Source organism: Stegodyphus dumicola, chromosome 8 (assembly GCF_044657685.1).
Source record: "Stegodyphus dumicola isolate Sdum_Otavi_A_Nest chromosome 8, ASM4465768v1".
NCBI lineage: Eukaryota > Metazoa > Arthropoda > Arachnida > Araneae > Eresidae > Stegodyphus > Stegodyphus dumicola.
Window position 1 is genome coordinate 191,582,705 of NC_140775.1, and position 22,125 is coordinate 191,604,829.

General features: G+C 35.3%; 1 protein-coding gene across 1 annotated transcript in view; it reads right to left on the bottom strand.

Moving 5' to 3' along the window:
• The window catches only part of LOC118184693 (dermonecrotic toxin SdSicTox-betaIIB1bxii-like), a 180,833-nt gene extending 159,344 nt beyond the window's left edge, over positions 1-21,489 (bottom strand). Inside the window, exon 1 of the mRNA XM_085822846.1 lies at positions 21,348-21,489. The gene's annotated coding sequence lies outside the window, so the exon portion shown is untranslated. The remainder of the gene's footprint in view (positions 1-21,347) is intronic.
• Positions 21,490-22,125: the final 636 nt, after the last annotated feature.

Sequence of the window (22,125 nt, forward strand, 5' to 3'; positions counted from 1 at the left end):
TTTCTCATTCAATTACTCGTAATTCAGTTCTCACTTCGCGACAAGGCAAAAATACATAAAAACTCAAAATATCTGTATTAAAAATTACGAAGTAAATCTTAAACACTTATTTCCTCGAAAAAATTATAGAAAGGATTAAGCATGATTTAATTCGCAATAATAAATGAAGTTTTTATTTTTTTTGTTGCAAAGCTTAGTCTCTCCAGATTGGCAACAAATCTACAATTCTGCTGTTTCAAATGTAAACAAATATGTCCGGCATGTTATTTAAAACTTAACCGCACTTAAACAGCTTTTAAATTGTTGATAATTGTACAAATATTGCTGCCAGAATTACGAAAGGCATAAAAACCTTAACCGGAAGATAGGAACAACATAATTCAATCATTTTTAAAGCAAAAAATGTACAATTTACAAACATATAAGAGTAAAGAAACTCAGATCACTGTGCCGAGTAACAGAGTGGATATATATATAAATATAGTATTTATATACGTTTGGCGCCGCCGATTGCAACGAAAATACGAGGTGCTCATCTACATGTTATACCAGTCCTATATACAAAATTTCAACGTTCCGTGGCTACTCGTTTTCGAGTTATGCGAGATACGTGCGTATGCACGCACGTACGTACGTACATACATTCGTACAGACGCTACGAAAAATTCTCTTCAGAATTAATTTTAAAGCAGTTTTATAATTTTTTTGGAGGAAACGAGTCTTTTATTCTGTCCTTACGTGCAGATATCACCCAAAAACATCGTTAAATTGCATTAGATAGCTGTCAAAATGGATATTTTCGTTAAAATATGCTGCCTGAAACTTTTCGCGATTACAATACTTCCTTTTTACTTCGTACAAGGAAGTAAAAATGATCTAAGACAATTCCATAAGTATCTATCGTGAGGTAAATACGGTCAATCAAAATCATATGCACTGGGATTTATATCCGTACTTTTAAGGGTACTTACCAATGTGAAAGAACATTTTTGAAAATGAAGCATGTAAAATCATAATCCAGATTACTATTAACGAGTGGTCGTTCGCTAATAACTTAAATGATAGGAAGTACTAACGCCGAACTCCGCTATGACGAAATATTTTTTTCAGAAAAAAGAAAGTACATTTATCGCATTAGAACAAAATTTAACCTTTCTGTAATATGCTTTGAAATATGTTATTCTCTCTTTCTCTCTCTCTCTCTCTCTTTTTTTTTTTTTTTTTCTTTTTAAGCGTTAGCAAAATGTAGAAAATATTACTTAAAAATATACTTCCCTAATTAAAAAATTTTGAAACTTTTTCTTTTTAGTTGTTATTGTTGTGTGTGTGTGTTGCTTTGTGAGTAGAATTATACCTTCCAGTATGCTACCTGAACCGTCGAGCCTAAATTTTTAACATCTACCTCTTTCCAGAAACCATTTGCCGACCCTTGGTTTATACTATTACTAATTTTGTATTTAAATAGCTAATTTTAGTAGAATTATAATTAATATTGTTGTTTTCCGCGTGCAATTTCAGCACGAGATAAATTTTTAATAGAAAACTATGCCGGAAAAGTGAGAATACAGGGCCACGTGCATTTAACACTGAGTAAAAGGTTATCTCCGTAATTTGTATTGAAATTGATTAAATGTAATTGACCAATATGCTAGCTGTAACCGTACTTCCATCCTCTTACTGCTTTCCAGGAATCTCGAGAAACAGAAATAACTAGAAATATCTCGCGACCGGCTGAAATCTATAAGAGGCCGGAGAGATAACGTTTTAGTTAGTTGCTTATTTACTGTTGTTGCGTGTTAGCTTTTTGTGTAGATGAAATCCGAGTTAGCTTTTTGTGTAGATGCGCTTTGTATTGAGTTTGACTGAGTGATATTGTGAACACTTGCACGAATATCTCTGAGGAAAATTCAAGCGCTCTGATATACACTGACTACCAATGAGTATTTGGACACCTATGCAAGTGACGATATCTGCGGTCCTAAGGTACGTTACCGACACCACCGGTAAATATCGTGTAGGAAACAGCATCGGCTTTAGTCGCATGCAAGATGCCTCGCAGTTCGGAGCTCTCTGATTTCGAGAAAGGTATAATTATCGGGTATCACAAATGTGGCCGATCCTTAAGGGACATATCTAGAGATCTGAAGTATCCAAAATCTAGAGTGGCAATCTAGAGTGATTAAGAAGTGGAAGGTGAGCGCTGATTGTCGGAATGTGCCTCGAGTCGGCAGATCAGCGAAACTGGGAGATAGAAACCGACTAGTGCTGTCCAGAGAAATTCGGAAGAACCGCACCCAACCGATGGCCCTCATCGGCGAGGAGTTTCAACAGGCATCCGGGAGTATTGTTTCAATGAATACCATCCGTAAGGAAGCACATCTGCTTGGTTTTCATGGTCGTGCTGCTGCCCATAAGCCTTTGATCACAAAGTCCAACCGCACTGCTCGGTTAATGTGGTGCAAAGCACATCGAAATTGGACCTTAGATCAGTGGAAACGGGTTCTTTGGAGTGACGAATCAAGGTTCACCCTTTACCGTTCGGATGGTAGAGTCTGGATCTGGCGTCTACCTGGAGAACGTCTCCTGCCAGAATGCATTGTGCCAACAGTCAAGTTCGGCGGAGGTGGGATTTTGGTCTGGGGGTGTTTCTCCTGGTATGGGCTGGGACCCTTGTTCCCCATTCATGGTAAGCTCAACTCCGATGCCTACTGCACTATTTTGGATGACAATGTGCTTCCTACGTTGTGTCAGTTTTACGGGTTGGACCCCTGTTACTTTCAGGACGACAATACCAGTTGTCATATTTCGACGTTAACCAAGGCTTGGTTGGTATAGTGCCAATGGAGTTCATCGAATAGACTGGCCTGCCCAGAGTCCAGACCTGAACCCTATCGAGAACCTCTGGGAGGAGTTGCATCGGCGAAAATCGGTGAAGGAACTTCTATGTCTTCTCCAAGCCGAGTGGAAGAAAATACCACTAGTTGTCATACAAAGACTTGTGGAAAGTATGCCCCGGAGGGTCCACGCTGTAATTACCTCTCGTGGAGACTCTACCAACTATTGATTTTGAATAAAGTTAGTTTTTCTTTTCTATCACAGGTGTCCAAATACTTATTGGTAGTCAGTGTATATCTTTTGATAAGAATAAATTCTATTAAACTGTAAGGTATATTTTTATTCTATAACAGTTATTTTAATTTGGGAAACCTTCCTTATCAATTCTTGTTTCGACTTACAACTCCTTACCATCGTGAGTTTTTAGAATCGCGTTGATGCAAATGAGTTAGAAGCAGTATTTAAGAAAGGATCAACTTACTTTGAGAGAGTGCTAGGAATCCTGAGTAGCTCGTGTTTGCCTTCGGGCTAAGTCTCTCTTGAACACGTTACGCTCGGCCGTATTATTACGTGCCTTTTGATATTCGCCGGCTGGTTCAAATTAAGGGCCATCTACGTTAGATACTTGTGTTTAGCTTCGGCTAAGTCTCTTTTAGTTAGTTATAGTTTAGTTTCTTATACTAAAACCTGACTGAAGGCTTTGTTGTAAGCCCAAGAAAGAGGCCGACTTTTATTCTTATCTGAGGGAAATAAAAGGTAGTTTAAGCTTTCTTGGGTCTATATCTTCAGTTATTTGAACTCAGCGATAAATCGCTACACTGTTTAGATTCCTCAACGTTTATCTTAGATAAAAAAATCTGATGTGTACACCACTTGACTTCCTTGTACGGAATATTAAATTATACGCATTTGTTTCTCGCATTTCTTTTAAACTTATTGGATTTAATTAAATCTACTTAGCCGAAAGCGCATAAACCACAATAGAATAAATGCATCCTTTAAAATTCACTCTATTTGTTTAACATAGCGACACTCTGGCACTAGGTTCACTTAACAGTATTATATTTCACCCATGTTATAACTCAGAATACACAAAATGTATATCATTTAAAGAATTATCTAATCGTTGCCACATATTCTTTTCAAATACTATAATAAAGCTAGAACGATCTATGAAAGAAATTAAGCAAAGAAAACAGAAATGAAACAGTTTTTCACAGACGATTTAGTATTTCTCATTCAATTAATTCGGTTCTCACTTCGGGACAAGGCAAAAATACATAAAAACTCAAAATATCTGTATTCAGAATTACGAAGTGAATCTTAAACACTAATTTCCTCGGAAAAATTCCAAAAAGGATTAAGCATGATTTAATTCGCAATAATAAATGAAGGCGTTATTTTTGTTGTTGCGAAGCTTAGTCTCCCCAGATTGGCAACAAATCTACAATTCTGCTGTTTCAAATGTAAACAAATATGTCCGGAATGTTAATTAAAACTTAACCGCACTTAAACAGCTTTTAAATTGTTGATAATTGTACAAATATTGCTTCCAGAATTACAAAAGGCATAAAAACCTTAACCGGAAGATAAGAACAACATAATTCGATCATTTTTAAAGCAAATTTTACAATTTACAAACATATAAGAGTAAAGAAACTGAGATCACTGTGCCGAGTAACAGAGTGGATATATATATAAATATAGTATTTATATACGTTTGGTGCGGCCGATTGGAACCAAAATACGAGGTGCACATCTACATGTTATAGCAGTCCTATATACAAAATTTCAACGTTCCGAGGCTACTCGTTTTTGAGTTATGCGAGATACGTACGTACGCACGAACGTACATACGTACGTACATACGTTCGTACAGACGCCACGAAAAATTCTCTTCAGAATTAATTTTAAAGCAATTTTATAATTTTTTTGAAGGAAAAGAGTATTTTATTCTGTTCTTACGTACAGATATCACGCAAAAACATAGTTAAATTGCATTCGATAGCGGTCAAAATGGATATTTTCGTTGAAATATGCTGCCTGAACCTTTTCGCGATTACAATACTTCCTTTTTACTTCGTACAAGGAAGTAAAAAAGACTGAGGAAAAAAAACCTGTTACCGGGGTTGTGGGCATTCAATCTGTTACGAACCCGTACGCACGCAACACTACTGTAAACATGAGAGATAATCAGAACAATGTATTCAAGCGAAATTTCGAAATAAATACACGCGGGAAAAATCGCCAGCGAAGTCCCTTATGCTTTAAAGGCTACAGTCATGGTGGCTTGCCGCGTCAATTTTTGGCAGGCCATATGGAGATTAATAAAAGTTATTATTTAACACGGTCCTTATCCACCACTTCATAAATTAGATAACGAATTTTTGCAGGAGCGCAAGTCTTGTTCACGTGCAACATATATGGCATGAACTTGATTACAGATTTAGTGTGCACTGACTTTGGAAGTTGCACATATAAATTACAAATATATATATATATATATATATATATTACAAATATATATATATATATATTACAAATATATATATATATATTACAAAATATACATATATATATATATATGTGTGTGTGTGTGTGTGTGTGTGTGTGTGTGTGTGTGATGTACCAGCTTTTGTCCGGAATAAATAGATTGGTGAAGAAATATAGATGTAGTCCTAGCTTAAATTATCAGACGATAAGTTTAAAAAACAGGATCCATTTATTATTGGTCAAGAGATATAGCAATTACAAAAATCATATTTCCGGAGTAAATAAAAAAAGAATTAGTAATAACTTTTTGTATGAAATTTACTGCATCGTTACATTAAAGAAAAGACCCCGATATTCCTTTGCGAGTTCTTTTATAGCCTCTGGAAAGGCGGAGCTTCCAAGAAATGACGTCAGCCTCGTCAGCCATTCCAGTTCGCTTTAAATATCTCCAGAACATTCTATAAATGTACGTGTAGAAAAGGCGGGAAAAACAACTTGACTACGGGGCTGTGGATTTAATTCCACGTACTTTCAAATAAGAGACCGTCGTCATTAAAAATGAAAAGAACATACAGTTAGAATTTTAAGTGTATTCTTGACTATGAAATTTTATTATTACACACACACACACACACACACACACACACACACATATATATATATATATATATATATATATATTTTTACCCTATCAGGTCAGGCGTAATACATATTTGTGCTGCAAGAAATAACAGTTTTCCAATTCATAAATTAGCTACTTCTTTGGGAAACGTCCAGCATTATAACTTTTGAATCCATATTTGTATATACGAAGAGCATAAGGAAAAAATAAACATATACGACACTGATATTTAATAATCAAAAGGAAATCGCTGTTCAGACTGCAGATACTTTATTAGTGGGCTTGTTACCATTGTAAAATATCAAAATATCATTTGTTAAACACAGTAACCATTGTAAAATATCAAAATATCATTTGTTAAACACATTAATATGTGATATTACTAAACAATACGCTTTTAGTTTAAAAGATGTAAAGACGGTACTATGTCGGATGCAATAATTTTAATTTTCTTTTCTTCCACTGCCAAAAAAAAACTATTGAGGCAATTATAAATACGTTATATATACAGAATACATTATGTGATTAATATGTGCGCAATAATATCCTTTGAAGATGCACTTATAAATATTGGTTTAACCAAAAGAAATATCTGTATGAAAGAAGCACTCGGGATAAAAATGTGATGTATGATGCTTGAAGGGATAACAGAAATATTATTTCTTTACCTCAACTTTTAAAGTCATTAGAGTGTTTTTTGAAGCGGGAGATGAGGAAAATGTGCAATGCCCTCACCGGGACTCGAACCTGTACCTCTCGAATACGCGCTGCATGTGCTACCGTTACAACACAAAGTCATGTAGAAAGGAGGGAGAAATTACCTTATATTCTCCCCCTTTTAACCCCCTTGTCTACGAGTTTGAAAAAAATTACCCCGTTTTTATCCAAGTATGTCATAAATAAGATAAATTTAGCATTTGGGTTTTTTTTTTTGACCAACAGTTTCAAGCCAAATCTGGGACACATATGTCCCAGACGTGTTAATGGTGCGATGTATATGTCCCACATGCAGTGATTGACTTTCTATAAGCACACCTATTATTCTGGAAAAGTTTATTATATGAAATAGATTTTACATTGTATATTACAGGATAAAGCATTCATTGCATAATCCAACAATACACATTGGGCAAGTCATATTTATTCTTTTCTTTAGGTTCATTTGTGTACAATGGGCACAGCGGCGTCTCGATTTTCCAACTATTGGAATATGATCCCCAACATTTGGGAGATTATAAGTACTTTTTAACCCAGCAGCAATTTTAAAACTTTTATTGGAACATACATGTCCCGTTAATAGTCAAAAGGTTAAAGGGCGACTGGGAATTAGAGGACCCAGTTCGCCAAATCCTGGTGGTGAAGAATCATCATCCACCACTTTTTAGTTCGGATGCCACTGTATAGTCATTAATATTCAATTTAGAAAAGTACATAAAGGTAAACTAAGACAATAATAAACTGCCAAATAAAATTTCTTCATATGAATTCAGAATTAAGAAACAATAACTTTTATTGGAACATACATGTCCCGTTAATAGTCAAAACTTTTATTGGAACATACATGTCCCGTTAATAGTCAAAAGGTTAAAGGGCGACTGGGGATTAGAGGACCCAGTTCGCCAAATCCTGGTGGTGAAGAATCATCATCCACCACTTTTTAGTTCGTATGACACAGTATAGTCATTGGGGTTCAATTTAGAAAAGTGCATAAAGGTAAACTAAGACAATAATAAACTGCCAAATAAAATTTCTTCATATGAATTCAGAATTAAGAACCAATAACTTTTATTGGAACATACATGTCCCGTTAATAGTCAAAACTTTTATTGGAACATACATGTCCCGTTAATAGTCAAAAGGTTAAAGGGCGACTGGGGATTAGAGCACCCAGTTCGCCAAATCCTGGTGGTGAAGAATCATCATCCACCACTTTTTAGTTTGGATGCCACTGTATAGTCATTAATATTCAATTTAGAAAAGTACATAAAGGTAAACTAAGACAATAATAAACTGCCAAACAAAATTTCTTCATATGAATTCAGAATTAAGAACCAATAACTTTTATTGGAACATGCATGTCCCGTTAATAGTCAAAACTTTTATTGGAATATACATGTCCCGTTAATAGTCAAAAGGTTAAAGGGTGACTGGGGATTAGACGACCTAGTTCGCCAAATCCTGGTGGTGAAGAATCATCATCCACCGCTTTTTAGTTCGGATGCCACTGTATAGTCCTTAGGGTTCAATTTAGAAAAGTGCATAAAGGTAAACTAAGACAATAATAAACTGCGAAATAAAATTTCTTCATATGAATTCAGAATTAAGAACCAATAACTTTGAGAACTGAACAATATTATCATAAAATTCACTGAAACTGAGATATTACTATAATACAAGACATAAATTTGGTTTAAAAACAAAACCATTCCAAGTAATATAAAAACTCTATATCAGGTTTGCTGGCAACGCGATAGAAATACAGTACAAGAATAATGCCACCTTAAAGATATGAAAAATTTCAAATTCAAAATCGAAATGCATTCAAAAATAAATTCAAAGAAAATTATTATAAAATACTGCCTTAAATGCAAATTTTACAATAGAGAACTCAAGTAAAACCAATCAAATTCACAAAAAACAGGTTAACTATTCAATTCCGAAAAGTGCAAAAAGGTATACAAAATAATTATTCTAGATTAGGTTTGCTGGCATCGCTAAGACAAATGCAAGCAAAATAATCTTGACATATACATGATTAAGAACGATTTCAGTACCATACAACAAATGCTATGTGCGTCACCAATAAAACCGACTATTTGTACAATATAAGAAAGTAATAGGCTACGAGTAACCGTTACAATTAATAAGAGCATTCAATGTGAGATACGTCTGTTCTACGTAAAACCATTTCTAATTTTAAATCAGTAACATAAGTAGTGAAAACAACCAAACTGAACAATGATACGCATCAAAGACAATAATTTAAGGGGGCTCATACACCTTAAACCCCTCATGATCTTCGAATATGTGACTGTTGCAAGAATTGGGATATTTTATTTATTTTAAAAGCAATTACTTCCTAACTTTTACAGCTGACTACACAATATAGCTGCTTTGGAAACTAGTAACCAGAAAGTTTGTGTTGCCACAAATATGTTTGTAATTTAATCCTCTTTGTGACAAAATATTTCGCCATGTTTCCACAATGCGCGCAGGATATTTTAAAAATGGCTAATGGTACATACTTAAAATTGGATGGAATTCTTTATATGGACACTAATTTCTAACTGAACCCAAAATCTGATAAATATTTTAATATTAAAAAATTTTATGGAAGAAAACATTAAAAATTTTTTTAATAAAATACATTTTATAAACTCAACTCCAAATAAAATAAAAATTTAACATTAAATTTTTAGAATTTTAGGTTCACAGTAGTTTCCAAATGTTAGAAAAGCTAATATATTAAATATGGAATTAAATTATGCAACAGGATATTTTAAACTGTGCGCGCAATGTGGAAATATGACGAAAAATGTTGTCACAAAGCGGACTAAATTATAAAAAATTTTGTGGCAACACAAACTTTCTGATGACTATTTCAGAAAGCAGCTATATTATGTAATAAACTGTAAAAAGTTGGAAGTAATTGCTTTTAAAATAATAACGTTATCCCAATTCTTGCAACAGTCACCTATTCGAAGATCTTATGGGTTTTAAGGTGTATGAGTCCCCTTAAACAATTAACATTATGCAGTAAAAATCTGTCCTTGTGTTCTTGAAGGCCTTGTATGCCACTGTAAACTTGTTTTGCTTAGTGATAATAAATAGCTTCTGGAGGCGGGGGCTTTAATCCGTGTAAGGCAGACATCATGTCAGCTAGGTAATGGAGCCTCTGTTCTCTGGTTAACAGTCATTAGGGTTCTCTGAAGCAGGAAATGAGAAAAATGTGCAATGCCTTCGCCGGGCCTCGAACCTGGAGCTCTCGAATAAGCGCCGAGTATGCTACCATTACACCACGAAGGCATGCGAAAAGGAGGGAGAAAATAACTTCTAAATTTTATTAAAACTAGATCTAATTAAATTGCTTGTTAAAATCATAGATAAAGAGCAAGGTAAATTCTCTTATTTAAAAAAGAAATTTCCCAGTACGGTCATGTTGCATACAAGTGGTAATAAATGAGTCTAAGATAAAAAAAAAAAATGTTTTCATAATATTATAAATTGGACATATTCTGAAATTTTAATTTCAGAGCTTAGATGATATACGGTGTGCAAAAATTAAGGACTAGACGGTTTTTTCAATATAACTTTGTACAAAAGCTTTCCAAATCAACACATTTAATACCGTAAGATCCCCAATACGTAAGGACATGAGTAATGTAAGCAACACTTACTAAAAGAGAAATCAGAGGGATAAAAAGAAGCTTTATTGAAAAAGTAGCATGGAGCGCAATGCGACTGAAGGCCGAAACATCCCTGTGATGGGTGTCCAGCAAGAAACATCCGGTCTTTAATAGGGGATATGATCTCCCCTGACTGCTAGGCAGGTTTCACAGCGTCTGCCCATGCTGAGAATGAGGGTGTCAATGAGTTGTTGAGGCATTGCTGCCCATTCGTCTTGCAGCGCCAGTCGAAGCTCCGGAATCGTTACTGGTGGTAAGGTACGAGCTGCTAAGCGTCTGCCTAGAAAATCCCATACATGATCGATGGGATTGAGATCCGGATATCGTTCCGGCCAATCCATACGTTCAATATTCTCACTCTCTAAGAGCTGTTCGGCAGCTACTGCGCGATGACATGGTGCATTGTCGTCCATGAAAAGGAACTGCAGACCCATAGCGCCTCTAAAAAGACGCACATATGGAAGAAGAATCTCGTTACAATAACAGGTTCCGTTGACTGAACCTGCGTCGAAGATGTGAAGGTCTGTACGACTACCAAGCATGATGCCTCCCCAAACGAGAACACCGCCACCTCCATACCTGTCCCTTTCAATGATGTTCGAGGGATGATTGTGGCTTCCCCGCTCTCTCCAGACGAGTATGCGATGAGAATCGCTACTCAGACTGAATCTGCTCTCATCTGTAAAGAGTACTCGTCCCCATTCATTGTCTCTCCAATTCCGGTGTTCCCGGCACCACAGAGAACGCCTTCTTCGATGGGCAGGCGTTAGAGGTACACACCGTACAGGGCGTCGTGCAAACAGACCACCTCCGTGCAGTCTTCTGGCCACGGTAAAACGCGATATCGGTCGTCCAGTCGCCTGTGTCGGCGATTTCTCCCGCTGTCTGCCGCCCGTTTCTTCTGGCCTGTAAGGCAATATACCGGTCATCTGCGGGTGTGGTTCCTCGTGGACGACCACTACTAAACCCCCCGATAGCTGTTCCTGTAGTTTAAAATTGTCTCCAAAGTCGTGAAACGATGCTGTGAGCAATTCCGAACTCTGCAGCCACACTTGTCACACTGCAGCCTTCCTCCAACTTCCCAATGATTCGACCTCGGGTAAAAGCATCCAGATGTCGTCTAACAGATTGATTAATCGCTATTTCTCGCTGAGGCAGCAACTCGGTGTGATTTTAACTGCTATAAGACGTGCAATCTCTTTGCCAGAAATACTGATCTTACACCGACAACATGCTTTATACTACTCAGACACTCCCCCATTACGTCTACCTGCATATCTGCGTATGTGCTACCGTACATCACCTTACTTAATCTCCTGATTGGTCTTTCTGTCCGCTCTGCCTCTTCGTTCAGCTGATATGCTAATTTTTCGACTTCGTCCTTAATTTTTGCACACCAGTGTAGATAGCTTAAACGATGCCTAAGAAGGAGCCTGAAATGTATTTTAATAAATTTGTAACAATTTTTGAAGGAATAAGAAATTTATAAACTCTAAAGATTTCCTGCGGAAATTACTTTCTTCCTACGGAACTCTTGTTGTTGTTGCTTATCCTCGAAAGATCTGACATATGTCAGATCAGCTTTAGATGACCGTCAAAAAATCTATAATAATAAGGGGATCGGATGGTAAGTCCACCTTAGAAAGTCCAGTGAAGTGGTGCGATGAAGCTGGGTGGTCACAGCATTTTTTACAAGTGAGGTGGACTTTTCTGCCACTATCAGAAGAAAAACAGTTAAGGTGGTCACTTATCAGTCTACCCAGAGCAGTGTGGGAGCCACGATCATATTTGATTTCCACCAGGGAGCCAGGGGATGTTCTTGTGTACCATTGGCGAGTAGGTGGAATACGCCGTATTAAATTGAGTTTAGCTCTTTCATTTGAGTATAGTTCTTGATAAGTCTCTCTTTGATAAGTCTTTTAGCGACCTCATTACCACCAATGTTAACATATGATGGGATCCACTAGGTGGACGTCGTGGGTCTAAGAGATCGTCCTCAATTTCAGCAGAATAGATGCCGTGGTTTCATCGTTTGCAAAGGACCAGCCACTAAGACGTTGTAGTGCACTGCGGCTGTCCGATAAAATCCATACTTCCCCAAAATCACAATCATAAGACGTGAGAGCATCAAGCCGTACGTTAATTGCAATTAACTCGTTCCTGAAGACCGAGGAAGTGTCAGGATTTCGTTGCTGTATTGCAGTCTCAAGGTGTGAGGGGGGCTAATAAAATACCGCTTCTAGAGCTAAAGGATGCAATATCTTAACTCAAGTTGAAACTTCCTTCCTTCGGTTCGGAGATATTTCCCGAAAATCAAGTGAGCATAACAAAAATTCTCATCAACATGTAAGGAAAGTCTCTGAAAAACATTACAAAAATACACGGTAATTTTTATTCTCTTAATATGAGACATATAAAATGACTTAATATGACAGATATAAAAAGGAGAAAAGTTAACGTAAAGTTAGAGAGTTAACACTAATTTTCTAAAGTTCAGTTTATCTGAAGCAGTGAAAATCCGTGGGCCATAATTAAACTGACAGTGCTCACAGTGTTCTGTAGCGCGATCTATTTGCGAGAATGACGCCACATTTTGTAGGAAGATTAAACAAGACGGGGAACGAAGGATTCCGCGAAAAAAAAATTAGTTCCAAAAGTCACCGCTAGGGGAATATTTGGCGCTGTGTAATAGAAAATAGAGTGTTAACAAATGCAAATTAATACGGAATAAAATTACCTTTTATTATGGATATGCCTTATGGAATATGGATATGCCTTACAGTACGGTATAGAAAATCTTACGAAAGATTATCAACTTCTATCCGTACAAGATCAGCCGTGTACAGAAGTTACTGTACTCCAACCATGATAAGCGATTGACTTTTGCTGTCACCTTTCTTGCCAGAATGGAGGTGGATGATGCTTGGCCGTGGAAAATCTTATGGGGAGACGAGGCCCACTTTTACCTGAATGGAACTGTGAATGCCCAGAACTGCCGAATTTGGGATGACAAATCACCACATGCAGTCACAGCAATTCCCTTACATTCACCAAAGGTAACTGTTTGGTGTGGGTTCACAGCGGAATTTATCATAGCTCCATTCGTCTGTGAGAACATTACCCCGACAGGACCGTAAACCTGTTCTGTTACCGGAGAGAAATATCGCCAGTGTTGAACAGCTTTGTCATTCCGACACTTCAGCAAAGACAATGCCTGGGGGAAATAATTTTCATCCAAGATGGAGCCCCTCCACACGTTTCTGTACGGGTGCAACAGATGCTACGACAGAAATAAATTCACAGCAGAAAGAGTCATTAGCCGCTACTTTCCAACTGCATGGCCACCTCGGTCGCCTGATCTTACCCCATGCGACTTCTGGCTTTGGGGTTACCTTAAGTCCAAGGTCTATCAATGAGGGGTCCAGGACCTGGCTACGTTGAAGGATAACATATCACGGACTGTACGGGAAATTCCTGCAGACATGTTACTTTCTGCTGTTGTGGATACTATGCACAGAATGCAATATGTGGTCCACAACAACAGCAGCCACATTGAACCTCATTTGAATGCAAAATAAAAGGTAATTTACGTATTGATTTGCATTTGTTAACACTCTATTTTCTATTACACAGCGCCAAATATTCCCCTAGCGGTGACTTTTGGAACTAATTTTTTTTCGCGGAATCCTTTGTTCCCCGTCTTGTTTAAGCTTCCTACAAAATGTGGCGTCATTCTCACAAATAGATCGCGCTACAGAACACTGTGAGCACTGTCAGTTTAATTATGGCCACTCGGTATATATTTAAGGTTCATCAATTTGTTTTAAGTAACAGATATTTTTAGTACTTTCCTATCACTCTTTTTCCACCCACGCTTTTTATGCCAGAATGTAAATGAGACAGCGAGCGTTTATTCAGATCGAGGTAGATTAGAAGTGCCATTTAAGCAAGAGCTTCGATACTGTTAGAACGTGTTTGCCTAGTTCAGGCCACGTTGTGCTGTGATTATTAGAGATTTGATTATGTGGCATTGAGTGCTTCTAGCCATTTAGCTTGTCTCACCGGTTTTTCTACAAACCAGAGCCTTTTCTGCGCGTTAAATTATTCTGTGAGCCGTTAGGCTAATCTGCCAGATTTGAATTTGTTCAACGTTACGTATTTCTATTAAGTCAGAAGTGCTTGGCTTGTGTAAACCTAAGTTAATTCATCGTTAATTCTTGTACTCGAATCAAAGGGTTATTTACACCCTTCTTCTGACTTCTTTTGTCTGTCTGCAGTTTAAGACAAGAGGATTATTCCTCTGCAGTCTTTCTAGAGTTCCCCGTTATATGATATCAAAGAAGGTGAGAGAGTCTCTAGATATGAAGATGCTTTTAAAACTAAAAATGTATTAAATATTTATTTTTGACTAGTATTTAAACTTCGTACAATTCCTCTCTTTCATTTATGCTGGGTGTACCCAGTAGCGGCCGAGCGGTAAAGTCTGTAAACACTGGTAGTTCGATCCGGGTTCGGCAAAACGGTCCGGGTTCAGTTTCTGCGAACGGGCTGGCTACATGGGCGTTTTCATGGTTTTCTTCTTAAAATGTCCTCTTCTAAGGCATCTCTTGCCTTAGGCAGATAGCTCTAGTACTTAACCGTAATTAAATAAACCAAACCTAACTGAGGCCTACCAGCTGCCGAGCGGTAAAGTCGCTGAACACTGGTAGTTCGGTCCGAGCTTCGAATCCCGTGAACGGGCTGGCTGCCTGGGCGTTTTCGTGGTTTTCATCATGTGTAACTTGTATACGAGTCAGTTTCCCTTAGAAAGTCCTCCACGAAGGCATCCCTTCCCTTAGGTAGACAGCCCTAGTGTGCTTTGCCATAATTAAATAAACCAAAACCAAACCTAACTGATGGGTGACAGCGAAAAATAAATATCATATTTAGATTCACCAACGTGAAATCTACCAGAAGCAATCCAAAGTACTGCAAGAAGTAAATGATTATTTTAACGCAAAACAGTATTATTGTAGTAATGACTATGAATTATAGTAGAAATATGCTTCGAAATTTTAACACTATCTTTCGAGACTGCTAACAAATGAATTCTGTGAAAAGAAATTTTACAAGTTTCTTCGCTATCTTGATTACTTCGTTTCGGCAAGGTCTTTGTCTCATTCAGTTGCGAACAATAGCAGGTACAACAGTACCTTTGACGAAATAATGCATTAAAAACGTTGTGCTCTTTCCCATTTACTTAGCAAACTTTTCTTATCGGCATAGCAGAACTTCCTATTTTAATTTTCCCGAATGGATAACCTCGGAACTATTAAAGTTGTAGACGACTTTTTATCTCAGTCTTCAAAGCAGATTCAGTCAATTCAGGTATTTTTTTACTTCCTTGTACGAGGTAAAGGAGGTATTGTAATCACGAAAATTTTCGGGTATCATATTTCAACGAAAATATCCATTTTGACCGTTATCGAATGCAATTAACGATTTTTTTGCAGCATAAATGACTCTTTTTCCCAAAACGGTTTGCAAAAAGGATTTAAAATGGATTTTAAAATTTGGTTTTTATTTTTGCTTCTTATTAAGTTTCTTTATGTATATAGTTCGCCGCAAAAATTAATCTTTTATTTGTATACAATTAAATTTTCATAATTTAAATTTAAATTAGCTTTATATGAATGAGAGAATATTTGTTACTTCTTATTTCAAGTATTTATGCATCTCCCTCCGAGGATATTTCTCCTTTGCTTCAAGATTTAGAATCCATCTTGTTTTCCTTCCGAGGTCCACACATAATTTGTGGAGACTTCAATTCACACAACCAGCTTTGGGGCTACAATTCCACTAGTCCAAGTACTTTATAACAGGACATGGACCCTTCCCCACATATTTCTACGCAAGAAATTTGGCAAGTTCTGACATCTGCATATGTGGGGAACAGGGAATTCCTGATCACTACGGTTTCTCATGCCCCTTAACTGAGGATATTCACATAAAGTCCCCAAGAACTGACCTCCTGGCATTCCAAAGATATTTAATTAAGGATAAACATCAATATCCAAAGTTTCAGAAAATTATGCAACGACTCTCTTCCTGCGGCCTAGATCTCTGTCAAGTGTAAGTCCACATACAGTTTAAACTTAGTGAACTTTTACATGCTGTGATTATGGACAAAATGGATCCGCTCGTAAACTTTATAAACTGCAGTAAACCAATATATCTGAAATAACCCATGGACACCTACCTCTTTAGCATTATTATAACAATTCATCTAACATTGTGTTGCCAGTACTAATTATAATTATCTCATTATGTTTATTTGTTTATTAATTATGTTTATCTCCTATTTTTTGTTGCACCAAATCAGATGTTCAATTTATCTTGTGAATCTCAAATTGTATTCCTACTATTTTGTAATCTACTTATGCCCTACACCATTATTTTTAATAAATACTGGATGCGGGGCGTACTGTGGAATTGCACGATGTACCATAATAGGCAAACTTTAGACCTTTTGAAAAGCTTCATTTTATGCAAATTCTTATAAAACTTGCAATTACCCCCCCTTTTTTTTTTCTTTCTCTCAAAGAGTTAGTTTGGGAAGGCATTACCAGTTGACCAATGGTACATCGCTGGTGTCCTCCATACTTTTACCTGTACCTTTACCTTTAAATTCAAATATGTATATATATATATTTGCAATAATAAAATTCCATAGTCAAGAATACATTTAAAATTCTAACTGTATGTTCTTTTCATTTTTAATGGCGACGGTCTCTTATTTGAAAGTACGTGGAATTAAATCCACAGCCCCGCAGTCAAGCTGTTTTTCCCGCCTTTTCTACACGTACAGTTATGGAATGTTCTGGAAATATTTAAAGCGAACTGGATTGGCAGACGAGGCTGACGTCATTTCTTGGAAGTTCCGCCTTTCCAGAGGCTATAAAAGGATTCGCAAAAGAATATCGAGGGCTTTTCTTTAATGTAACGAAGCAGTAAATTTCATACAAAAAGTTATTAGTAATTCTTTTTATTTACTCCGGATATCTGATTTTGTAACTGCTATTTTCTCCTGAATAATAATAAATGGATCCTGTTTTTTTTAAACTTATCATCTGATAATTTAAGCTACGACTAAATCTGGTACATCACATATATATATAATTTAAGAAAGGAGAACAAACTAAAAGAGACCTTTGTGGTCAAGAGTTTTGCGCATTGAGCTGCAAAAATTAGAAAACAACGTAAAAAGAAAATTCTTCATGCTTCCGCTTAAAAGTCGTTGTGGTACTGTGGTTCCGGTGAAACATTTTTTTTAACATAAGTTAAAATAAAGTGCAATGAAAAGCATAAATACAAAATAAACGAAATTATCACTAGAATACTTACAAATAATAAGCTTATTTAAAACCCAAATCAAATTGGAAGTAATATGTAGATTAAAGTTAAGACAAGCTCTAAACATGAATAAAAATACAATTGTTATATAAGAATAAGCAAAAATACAAAGAATACAAAAAAGCGGTAAATGGTAAATTAGCCCAATTCGAATCTCATTATTGACTCGTCAGGGGAAATACATAATGGTTTTCGAATCCAGCTCATTCCACATCGCGTTTCGTCAAAACAGAAAATCGACATATACACCCACTCTGTTACTCGTCTCCGTGAGCTCAGTTTTTTTTATTCTCATATGTTGGTAAATTGTACATTTTTTGCTTTAAAAATTATTGAATTATGTTTTTCTTATCTTCCGGTTAAAGTTTTTATGATTTTAGTTAATCTGCATGCAGTAGCTGTAGAATTTATCAATAATTCAAAAGTTGCTTAAGTGTGGCTAAGCCTAATGTTTTTATTGTAGCAGCCATATTTCTTCACATTTGAAATTCAGCATAGTGAGTTAAGTAAGCTTCTGCACCTTCAGTGTCTTTTTGCCGAATGGGACCAATAGTAAACTTTCAGTTTTGTGCACCGAAAAATCTGCCTTCTTGCCTGCCAGGTGAATTACTTGTTTGCATAAACTCTAATTAAATTGTAAAAATTTTTTTAACTTTGTTTCGCCTGTATCTGGTGCTTTATATTTTTTTATTTATTTATTTTTTATTATTATTTAATTTTTAATAAAGCTATTTTGAGGTTTCTATGTATTTTTGCCTTGCAACGAAGTAAGAACTGAATTTATTGAATGAGATATCTATCTCTAATGAAATTCGAGGAAATATCTTTCATGCAAATCTGACTTTTGTTGAATGCCGCTTTCATGATGTATCAATTTTAATGACCAGTGTATTTAATTACTTTATATTGCAATAAAAAGCCTCTACTTCTCTCTTTAGTGTCAAACCAGTTTCTTAGTTCGGAACATATTATTGTTGCTGATTGTTATTATAAGTGTTTACGCTGAATAGGCTATTTGTAAACCATACTGAGTTTTATTAATTAATAACTGGAATAGTTCTTTTAGCATTTACGGCATGAATTCAAATTGTAATATTAGAAAACTGTAATTTCCACTTCCTAGAATCGCGAACAATTTCTTCTTCATTAGGTTCTTAAAATACAACAGCATAAATACAGTTTCACTGTTTAAACCTGGTCTTTCTAATTTATATTCTTCCCCAAATTCATGTATAATAAGAATTTTATTTCTGTAAACACACACAAAGAAAAAAAAAATCATTTAAGCAACGGATGAAACTGCAGAAGAAATATTTTAATAATTTCTAGCAATAATCGTTGCTATAGTCACGGTTAAAGCATTTCATATGCTTGCTAATGTCGAAGCTTTTGTTTAGTTCAGAGCCTGGGCTTACCAGCAATGTTATATAAATTTATTTATTTAATTTATTTATATACGGATATGATCAATCTAATTACTTCATTTTTAGAACGAATAATTAATTAAATTTGCCAAACTGGTTACTTCAGATCTGTTATATCGGAATGAAATGTACTTGACTGAAAATTTATGAAGAAATTCTGATGAATCAAAAAAAAAAAAAAAAAAAAAAAAAAATCTGATGTGTACACCACATGACTTCCTTGTACGGAATATTAAATTATACGCATTTTTCTTGCATTTCATTTAAACTTATTGGATTGAATTAAACCTACTTCGCTGACAGCGCATAAACCACAATAGAATAAATGCATTCTTTAAAATTCACTCTAGTATTTGTTTACCATAGCGACACTCTGGCGCTAGATTCACTTAACAGTATTATATTTCCTTCATATTATAACTCAGAATGCACAAAATTTATATCATTTAAAGAATAGAATTATCTAATCGTTGCCACATGTTCTATTCAAATACTATAATAAAGCTAGAATAATGTATAAAAGAAATTAAGCAAACAAAACAAAACAAAACAAAACAAAAATTCACAGACGATTGAGTATTTCTCATTCAATTAATTCAGTTCTCACTTCGCGAGAAGGCAAAAATACATAAAAACTCAAAATATCTATATTAAAAATGACGAAGTAAATCTTAAACACTTATTTCCTCGAAAAAATTCCAGAAAGGATTAAGCATGATTTAATTGGCAATAATAAATGAAGGCGTTATCTTTGTTGTTACGAAGCTAAGTTTCTCTAGATTGGCAACAAATCCACTAGTCTGCTGTTTCAAATGTAAACAATCAATGGCCGCCATCAAAAAAAAAAAAAAAGCTTAGCGGCACTTAAACAACTTTAAAATTGTTGATAATTCTAAAAGTATTGCACACAGATTTACTAAAGGCATAAAAACCTTAACCGGAAGATAAAAACAACATAATTCAATCATTTTTAAAGCAAAAAATGTACAATTTACAAACATATAAGAGTAAAGAAACTGAGATCACTGTGCCGAGTAACAAAGTAGATATATATATATAAATATAGTATTTATATACGTTCGGTGCGGCCGATTGCAACCAAAATTCGAGGTGCACATGTACATGTTATAGCAGTCCTATATACAAAATTTCAACGTTCTGAGGCTACTCGTTTTTGAGTTATGCGAGATACGTACGTACGTACATACTTTCGTACAGACGCCACGAAAAATTCTCTTCAGAATTAATTTTAAAGCAGTTTTATAATTTTTTTGGAGGAAAGGTGTCTTTTATTGTGTCCTTACGAACAGATATCACGGAGAAACATCGTTAAATTGCATTCGATAGCGGTCAAAATGGATATTTTCGTTGATATATGCTGCTCGAAACTTTTCGCGGTAACAATACTTCCCTTTTACCTCGTACAAGGAGGTAAAAAGAGAGCAGAGAGTTTTGCTTTCTTAGAAAATTAGAGAATGTATACCAACTGTTTACTTCTATGCCTCCCGAATAAATTTACACTTTTTCTTTGCCCTGCGTTCGCAATACACTACAGATTTGTCGTTGATAGAATTTGGTTGATGAAATTTAGCTGATCTATAACACTTTTTCGTTGCCCTGCGTTGGCAACACATTAAAGATTTGTCATCGATAGAATTTGGTCAAGATGTTTACGCATGGCTACTTTATCATTATGAGTTTACAATTTGGTTTGTATAAACTGAGAGTAACTGAGTTTATTAAAGTTATTTCAAAGCGAAACTACTCTTTCGATTTCGGCGCCATTTGACTATCGAAGCTTGAACAACAACCACTATAACCATAAAAAAATATTAGATTTTTGAAAATATTTACATCGAAATATAAATTTGATCAAAGCTTTTTTGTTTCATAAGTTAGTTGTTGAGGAAAAAATATTTCATACCTTTATACATAAAATTAAATATGGAAAATGGACAACTAGTTAATAATTTAATATTTTCACTTTTGTAAAAATGTTGCCTATTTAGAAAATTTTTATATTTAAATCTAGGACATTTCAAGAAATGTCACATATAGACAAACCTTTCTAAAACTAAAAAACATTTTCGGTAATAATGCGTTCTAAAGTTTATCAATTCCCGAAAGACGATAATTTATCTAAGTTTACTCAAAATTACTGAAATGGCTACTTACCTTCTAGCATCAAAACTTAAACTCCTATAAATGTTTCATATTTGTTTGAAATTATAGGAAATAGCCGCGCAAAAAATTTTGTCTCCACCTTTTTCTGGAAACTTCACCAACACGAAACATTTGACGAAGAAGTATAAGCCAAAAAGCTCGGAATGACCCTGAAATCCGGTTAGCAGAAGAGACTTAACATAGTTGTTTAACGGCTCCTAAAAGCCTTTTTTTTGTCATAAGGAATTAGATCCAAAAGAGAGTAATAATCGTAATTTTTAACATAATAAAACTCATTTTCTCTCATTCGCTTTTATCAGATTCATTATAAAATTAATTTACACAAATTTTAGTTAATAAGAAAACGAATATTCTAAAATACATCTGATAGTGTCTTTTTAGCCCAAAGTGCGTTAGTCCAGAATTCTATTTATTTCGTTTTGGCATTTTGCATCGAAAACTTAATCACTTTTCAAATTGTTGCTACCAAAAATTACGGCTCTGTATTATATTTAAAGAAATTAAATAATGTAGAAACTGCGTGAATGTATGTGTGTTTCTACATGAATGTATGATAAAACAACGGTACCTAGAGCCATCCAATTTTGAATAACGTAATCCTCCAGCGAATATGGACATCTGGAAGCCCTAATTTGGAATTTATTTTATTATCTATGTCATATTTTTTTAAACTTTAAAGAATTTTTGTTTAACAGACTCAACGATTTCAAAGCGAGTAATGGCGTCACTGTACAGATTTTTTTTTAAATTTTTTTTTAAATCTCCAGCG